Source organism: Bidens hawaiensis, unplaced genomic scaffold, assembly GCF_021521415.1.
Source record: "Bidens hawaiensis isolate Kalapana, Puna unplaced genomic scaffold, B.hawaiensis_p1.1 tig00021031_1, whole genome shotgun sequence".
Classification (NCBI taxonomy): Eukaryota; Viridiplantae; Streptophyta; class Magnoliopsida; order Asterales; family Asteraceae; genus Bidens; species Bidens hawaiensis.
In genome coordinates, this window is record NW_027493250.1 from 275,033 (window position 1) to 283,671 (window position 8,639).

Below are 8,639 nucleotides of genomic sequence, written 5' to 3' on the forward strand. Positions count from 1 at the left end.
GTAAAGGAAAGTGGTCTTTCCTGGTGGCATCATTCAGTCGACGATAGTCGATGCAGACTCGCCATCCCGTCACAGTTCTCGTGGGAATAAGCTCGTTCCTCTCATTGGTGACGACTGTCATACCACCCTTTTTAGGAACCACTTGGACTGGACTCACCCAAGCACTATCAGAAATGGGGAAAATGATCCCCGCATCAAGGAGTTTAATGATCTCCTTCTTTACGACCTCTTGCATTTTCGGATTGAGCCGCCGTTGCGGGCTGGACGACAGTTTTGAAATTTCCTCCATGAGGATTTTATGAGTGCAAAACGAAGGGTTGATACCCTTGATGTCGATAATCTTCCATGCAATTGCCTCTTTGTGCTCTCGTAGCACCCTTAACAACTTCTCCTTCTCGACCTCCGTCAAAGCAGATGCAATGATAACTGGAAGCTTCCTCTCTTCATCTAAAAATGCGTACTCAAGATGGGCAGGCAGATCCCTAAGCTCTAAGGAAGAAGGAGGACTCTCGACTGAAGGTCGGTCCATTGGATCATCTCGTACGATCTCAGCAGACACGCCAAATTCAGGGGTATGCGACTCGGTGTGGTCATTTAAGGACTGATTGGTTACGGCAACCATTTCAATCTCCGGAATCTCCCTATCGAGAATCTGGGTGTCGGAGGCAGATCCTCCACAAATTTCGCTGAAAAACTCCCCGACATGCTCCATGATGGTATCAATGAAGTATAAGGAGTCATCAGCAGACCAGGGGTGTTTCAGTGACTGTCGAACGTCGAAGGTGACGTTCTCATCCCCAACTCTTAAGATTAATTTACCTTCGCAGACATCGATCAATGCCTGTGCAGTGGTAAGGAATGGTCAGCCCAATATGAGTGGGACATTATCGCCATCGTTCATGTCCAGGTGACAAAGTCCACCGGGAAGATGAACTTGTCGACACGAACAAGCATGTTCTCGACCACCCCTCGGGGGTATTTCACAGAACGATCAGCAAGCTGGATACTCATACGGGTAGGCCTCGGTTCGCCTAGTCCCAACTTGCGATATACGGAATACGGCATGAGATTAATACTGGTACCAAGATCTGCCAGCGCATGAACGACCGTATTATCACTTAAGATGCAGGGAATTGTGAAACTCCCAGGATCGGACATCTTTTCGGGTAACTTTCTCTGCAAGACTGCAGAGAAACCAGCACTTAGAGGAATGGAAGAGACTTCGGCTAACTTCTCTTTGTTCGATAGAATATCCTTAAGAAACTTTGCGTATTTGGGCATTTGCGTGAGTGCCTCAAGGAATGGAATGTTAAGGTGAAGTTGCTTCAGGAGATCAAGAAATTTAGTGTTCTGCTCCTCATCTCTATCCCTGCGGACTCTCTCGGGAAATGGGAGTCTAGGTTTGTAGACTCTCGGTGGTGTGCTGGGTAGTGGCTGGTTCTCGGCCTGTGCTGTACTTCCTGGGCTCTGCCTCTGATGCACCTCGGCCGGTGGAGACTCCAACTGAATCTCCTCGTCTACTTGCTCCTCTACATCTACCGCAAGCCCTTGATTCACTGGCTTGCTACGTGCCCCTGCACCGCTCCTCGTCGTCACCGCCTTCGCGAAGGCCTTCGGATTCTGCTCAGTGTTACTCGGAAGTGTACCTGGCGGCCTCTCATTCAGACGATTCGCTATCTCTCCCATCTGCCTCTCAAGATTTTGAATTTACGCCCCCTGATTTCTCATGAATGACTCGTGTTCGCGAAATTTCTCTTGAGTCTCTTTGTGACGGGAATCCTCTCGAGTCATAAGCTGCGACAGCATCTGAGTCTGCTGTGCCATCATATCCTCCAGCGTGGGCTTCTTCTCCCCACCACTCGCTTCTTCACCGGAATCCTAGAAAAGACTCTGACGCGGCTGGAAGCCGGAATGATTTCCGTTCCTCCAGTTAGGATTTTGGTTACCTCTCCAACCCGAATTATAAGAATTAAAAGAATTAGGGTTTCGGTTCGGATTGTTAACATAGTCGACTGCCTCCTCCTAGAAACCTACGGGGCATTGAACGGTTCGTGTCCCCCTCTGCAGATCTCGCATAACTTACTTTTTACCTGCAGGTCCTTCACAATCTTCGCTAACGCCTCAACCTGTGCCGCGAGGGCGGTGTTCGTGTCGACTGAATGTATGCCGCGTGATAACGCGTCGACGGTTTTGGTGCTCTTAGAAGGTGGTCGCTGGTATCCACTCATGGCTAAACCGTTAAATAAGGCAATGCACTCATCGGTATCCTTTGTCGTCAATAAGTTGCCTCCTGCAGCAGTGTCAAGCATATTCTGAGTCGCGTAAGTCACTCCGTTATAGAACTTTTCAACAACCGCCCAGTCCTGCAAGCCGTGGTTCGGACATAAAGCAAGTAGGTTTTTGAATCTCTCCCACGCCTCGTAGAAACTCTCAGTGTCCTCCATCTGGAAAGAATGAATCTGGTTACGCAAACGAGCGGCCTTAGCCGGAGGATCGTATTTTTCCAGGAACTGGGTCTACATGGCGGCCCAAGTAGAAATGGATCCCTGTGGGAGGGACTCAAGCCACAGACTCGCCTGATCAACGAGTGAGAACGGAGAGATGCGGAGTTTGATGGCGTCTTCGGATACGTTGGCAAGATGAAACGTGTCGCAAATACGTGCGATGCGAGTGAGATGTGAATGCGGGTTTTCGTGGAGCAACCCGTGAAATTGAGCAGAATGGGAAATGGTGTTCAGAACGTTAGATGGAATCTGCCAAGTCGTTTGAACTCCTATAGCTGGTGGAGCAATGCTGGATCTCGTGCAAGCATCGACCGGACGGGCCCAGTCTGCGACTGTCCTCCTCGGTGGTGCGTCGGCCATAATCCTATCCCTAACGATGGGTTCAGATAAAGTAGGAGAAGAGAATGTATTACCGACGGATGTAGATGAACTAGAAGACGGTTTTGTACGACGTCTCTCAAGAAGCTCTCTCTCTGGTTCAGGAAATCCTTCAACTTCTGGTGGTCCTAGAGATCGAGTACGTCGCATACAACTATTTAAAATAAATAAAAGAAATTATAATTATCTAAACTATTTTAAACTATCAAACAAAACAATTAAGAAAACAAATAGTAAATAAGGAAAGTCTTAACTCGAGTCGTTCTTAAAACGCTTCAAACCGTGTCCCCGGCAACGGCGCCAAAAACTTGATGTGTGAAAATGTATAATATAAATAAAGAACGAATCATAATTAAGCTTTAAATTTATAAAAACAAAAATCCTATAGAAACCACACAAAACCGGCAAGTGTACCGATCATAAATAGTATAGCATCAAGGAAGTCCGGATGTCGAACTCAAAGACACGTGAAAACGTTTATGATTAAGAAAACTCTAACCAAGACTTACCAAAATAATATTTATTTAATTTTTAAGATTTTATTTAACTAATTAAATTAATTTAACTAAACGAAAACGTTTGACAAAACAATTTTAGAAAACTTTGATTTAAATTCAATATGTAAAAACGTCTACCTAGGAATGAATCATGTTGACAGAAATAACAAGACAACGGATTGAAAATATTCAAGACATCATCATCATCATCATCGTACTCAGTATATCCCACCAATAGCAAAGCTATGGTAGGGTCTGAGGAGGGTAAGATGTAGACAGCCTTACCTCTACCCCATGGGGATAGAGAGACTGCTTCCGGAGAGACCCCCGGCTCGATAGTAGTTTTGCATCAAGCCTTGGACATATTACATAAGGCACATAGCACTCAATCATCGGGACGCCGGCTGATTGATGCATGTACCCTTGTCTTTCGGCTATCAACGCCACCACATGATGCCTGATTAACCTTCCATCACTTTTAACGTTATTTTCACAAAATTAGTAAAATAACGTCAAAATTAGTTCAATTTTACTTTTGCCCACCCGAGGGTTCACACATATATACATTATATGCGCGCACCGCAAGCAGGGCACTTACCGGTTATAAAAGATGACACCGGTTAAATTGTTCAAGACACCGGTTATAAAAGATGACACAACCAAAACTTGTTTAAGAAAGTTAAATTACATCTCAGTCTCTCTAACAAATTTTAACTTATTTTAGTTGATTTTTAAATAACAAACCGGAAAAACAATTATTAACGTGTTCAAATATCGACTCTCCTCTCGGTCTCCTCGACACACTATCCTAATGGAGACGAATACTACGCAACCAAGGATAGAGGAACAATTTAACTTAACCCAAATTAAACCAACTAATTGCACATAAACACTCAAACTTGACAAGACAAAATCCCGCTCTCGCGCGGTCTTAATTCTAACAAGTAAAAGCAACGAGACAATACTACTTCTTATCACCTCTCGATCTCAAAGAAGGTTTATTTTAACTGATTTTAGATGATATATTACCCACTTATCCCTACGGTTGTACTTCCCGCAAATAAACCCAAAACACCAAGTAAAGAGCTTAACAAGCAATCAATTAATCAAAACCGATTCAATTAACCAATACAAGAGGATTATAAGCAATAACAAATAAAACACAGCCATCACACACAATCTAATTTATGGTTTAGTTAAACTTTACGTCAATAATTTAAGTCTTGAATATTAACAATCCATTAAACAAGTTAAAACCATTCAACAATCATCTATCCTAGGTAGAACAAACAAGTTTAGCCTAACATACATTTTGGACAGCCATGCATACTCAAGAAAAACACCATAAACATCATCATAAACATTATAAAACTCATTCAAGATCCAAACTCAATCAATAACAAGACAAACTATCAAACAATTGCAAAACAATTCAAATCAAAAGACCAAATCAATAGAGTTAGGGTTCTTGAACATAAAGTAAAGTTTATTGATGATTACTTAAGTAATATGGTTGATATTGATGATATATAAAGTCCCTAGCAGCAGCCCCAAGCTTTCTTCTTCCTTCTCCAGCCGCCAAAAGACCACAGCCGCCTTGCTTCTTCTTTTTTTCTTTCTTCTTTGGCCGGCGGCTGCTGTTCCGATCGCAACCCTAGGTTAGGGTTTTGGCTTCTTTGATTTCGGGTATAATGGATGAATAATGGCAGATTTCCCTTGTTATTATCATAATATAATATAATATAAGGCTTTTAAGATGTGGGCTTGGGTCGGGCCTTGATTAAACTTTGAAACTTTGACACTTAAACCCTCCAAGTTCTCTTTTTCTTGCCTTTTTTCCACATCTTTCCATAACCTACACAAAACATTTCAACTTTGTAAAACTTTGCACTTAACCCCCTATACTTACATAAATTTTATATTAAATCATTAAAACATTATAAAATTGTAAGGAAATATAAGTGTGTTATTCAACACATCATGTATGTGCAAGGTTCCAGTCAAGCCCTAGAGTTTCTCACATGAATGCAGTCAAGAGAATCATTAAATGAGGATGCAGGTGTTAAGTCAACTAATGATGATGGTTTGACTTGTATTCTTAATGCATATGATGAAAGTGATGATGAGGACAGTGGTCCCAGAATGATTTTTGAAGATGAATATTAGGCTGATGAGTCTTAAGGTGAAGAGCAGGACTATGATGTTAACAATGATGTGATGAATGTTGTGAACGGAAATGATGATGAGGTGAGAGGTGAGAAGGATAAAGAGGAAGGAGTTGAAAAGATAAACACTGATGAAAATGTGTCTACGACTGATGTTACCACTAACATTCAAACTAATGTCTTAGCTGCAACAGAGGTACAGACTGATGTTGTAAATGACGATGATGCTACTACTGAGGAGCTTGTATTAACAGAACCAGAAACAGATCAATTAAGCTCCAAGATGGTAGATCATGATAAGGAGATGAATAATTTGGATAAAGACATTGATGAGTTTCCCTCTGAAACCGAAAGTGATAAGAAAAGAAGATTAGATAAAGGAATATCCATTGGTGAAGAGGAAGAGGAGGAAAATGAGCCTGATAAAGAATATTTTGAGGAAGAGGAGGAATAAGATGAAAGAACTGCTACTGCAAAGAGACTTGATCAAGTTGTAAGAAAAACAAGGGAAATGGAGATTATTGCCCAAACCCTAAGTACAGCAGAACTAGCAGAGTAGGAGGTTCTCATTGATCAAGCTAATGTTTCTAAAATTATTGATGAAGAAGAGGCTGATGATCAAGTGGTGATTGAAACCTTAATAAATTTGAAAATAGCTGAAGATGTGGACAATTCCGTAGCCATTGTGGTGAGTATGTTTAGTAAAGCTAAGGGACAACCTCAAAAGGAATCTGAAAAGGAACCTGAGAGGCAAACTGAAGAAACATTTGAAGAGATGATGGTAAAAGCTTCTAAGATTCATGAGAATGTAAGCAGATTTGAGAAGTTTTATTCAAGAAGGAGGAAAGCTTATGATCAGGCTAGAGGAGCTGAATCAGTGAAGAAGGGGAAATGGGATGACAATAATCAATACTTTGTTGAGACCCCAGATGAGCAAGCAAGTACATTAAGGCCAGTTCTTCTACAAACTCTGAGGCCTAATGAAGTAGTTCACTGAGTTCCTAATATTCCAATTCCTGATATTCCAACTCCTAATTAACCCAAAATTGATGTTGTGAATGAAACAATAGAGGAGGAGGATGAATCTGATGATGATGATAACAATGATCAGGGTAAAGTTGATGAAAATGCTAATGTTGTGTCCCCACAAGTAACAATGACAGAAGAACAAAGGGCAAACATTCGGCAGAGTTTGATTGATGCTAAAAAAAATCCTTTGGTAATCAAGTTGATGAGTCATGGATTTAGCTTTGAAGATCTAGTTTCTCTGAATGATGATGAGCTGCAAAGAAAGTTGAAGAGAGAGAGGGACATCATTGACAAACAAATTCAACAAAAGAATAAAGACATTCAAAGTATAGAGACTATTTGAGGCATCATGGATTCTCTTAAATAGACTTGATACATTTCAAATTTGAGAAATTGAGAGAGGCATACAACACAACCAGGAAAGCTGTGGAAAGAGAATAAAAGGAAAGACTTGTGAAAGAATCAGCTTTGACTGAGATGATTAATGAATTGAGAAAGAAATATGCTGGCAAGTGTGGTTACTTATTGGATAAAGGGATGGCACCAGAGATGGTAAATAGCTTATCAAAAGCTGCTGTTGAGTCACACTATAACAAGCTTCAAAAGAAAGATCATGACTCTAAGGGAGAAATTAAAGGCTCAAAATGAAAAAGAAAAATCAAAAGGGTCAACTGCTCATGATACCTTAATCCCAGTGGAAATCAAAGATGAACCAGTGGATGAACCCACAGATCCATGGGAAAATGAAGAGATGATTCAAATTTTGAGGAATATCATGGTGAATCAGAAAGGGATGAATGAGAAAGTATTTGACAAGTTGGGGAAAGCACAACACAAAGAACTCTTCTTTATACAAATGGCTGAATGGGAAAGAGTACTGCTGGAGGGTGTAAACCCAAGGAGTTTTATTGGAGGTAGATTGTACCGGCTGGACAACTACATGATGAAAGAATTATGGAAATGATTGCTAGGTTGTTTAGAGAGGGTAATGAAAATTTGACTGAGTTGATCAACTTACCTACTAAGAGGATTGTAGCAATGTATAGAAAGACTTTTGAGTTACAGGTCCTACAAAACCAATGAAGTCAATACCAACCAGGCCCTCTACTTCAAGAATGCATGCCTCAACAAGCAGAGGAGAGTCAAGCAGAGCAGGAGCACAAAGAGAAACAAGATCACAATCTGATGTGGACCTACCAATGACTCTGTACTATGACTCAATCTCTCAAACATTGAAAGTAATTATACAGAGCAGACAACTGAGAGTGATTATATTCAGAGATGATTTTGCTGAGTATACAAGGGAGCAATTGGAGAAGATGGCCAAACTTAATTTGTATGACTATCATGATACAAGGAAATTGGCCGGAAGACAGTAGAATGAGCTCTCAAAGTATCTCAGAAGTGAAGCTGAGAAGGGGTTCCCACTTCTTAATCAAAAGAAGAAGTGGACTTAACCAACTATGAAAAGACAAGGAGAGCTACAAGGATGAGGAACATCAGAAATGCGGAATATGAATTTGCATCAAGAGTCAGAAACAAGAATCCTTTGTCAAAAATGAACACATGCATCAGCATTGGACGAAGAATGGCTCGTCCCAATTATGAGGTTCAGAAAAATGGCCGGATTACAATGGTTGAATACAAGGAGAATGAAGGCCACTATGTTCTACGAAATTCAGATGGACTCATTTTGGGAATCATCAAAACTGACAAAGACTTGACTTATTTGCACCGAGAGGATCTGCAGGACATTTTTGGATTGAAAATTCCAACAAACCACCCTCACTATCAGATCCTTTCAATCTTCCAGCAAAGAGCAGGTACAGTTCTAGTAGCAAGAAGCCAAGCAGCCCACGATGCAGGAAGAAGATAATTTGTAGAATTGGGCTTGCTTTGTAACGTCTACGGACATAATTTTGAAGATGTAATAGTTTGACTTTTGATATGTAAAAATTGATTTTGATTTGATATGTATTTTGACTAAGTGTATGTACCCTTAGAAATGTTTTGGGACAGCTAAGGTGTTCCAATCTAGGGGGGAGATTGTTGAGTCAAAGATTTGA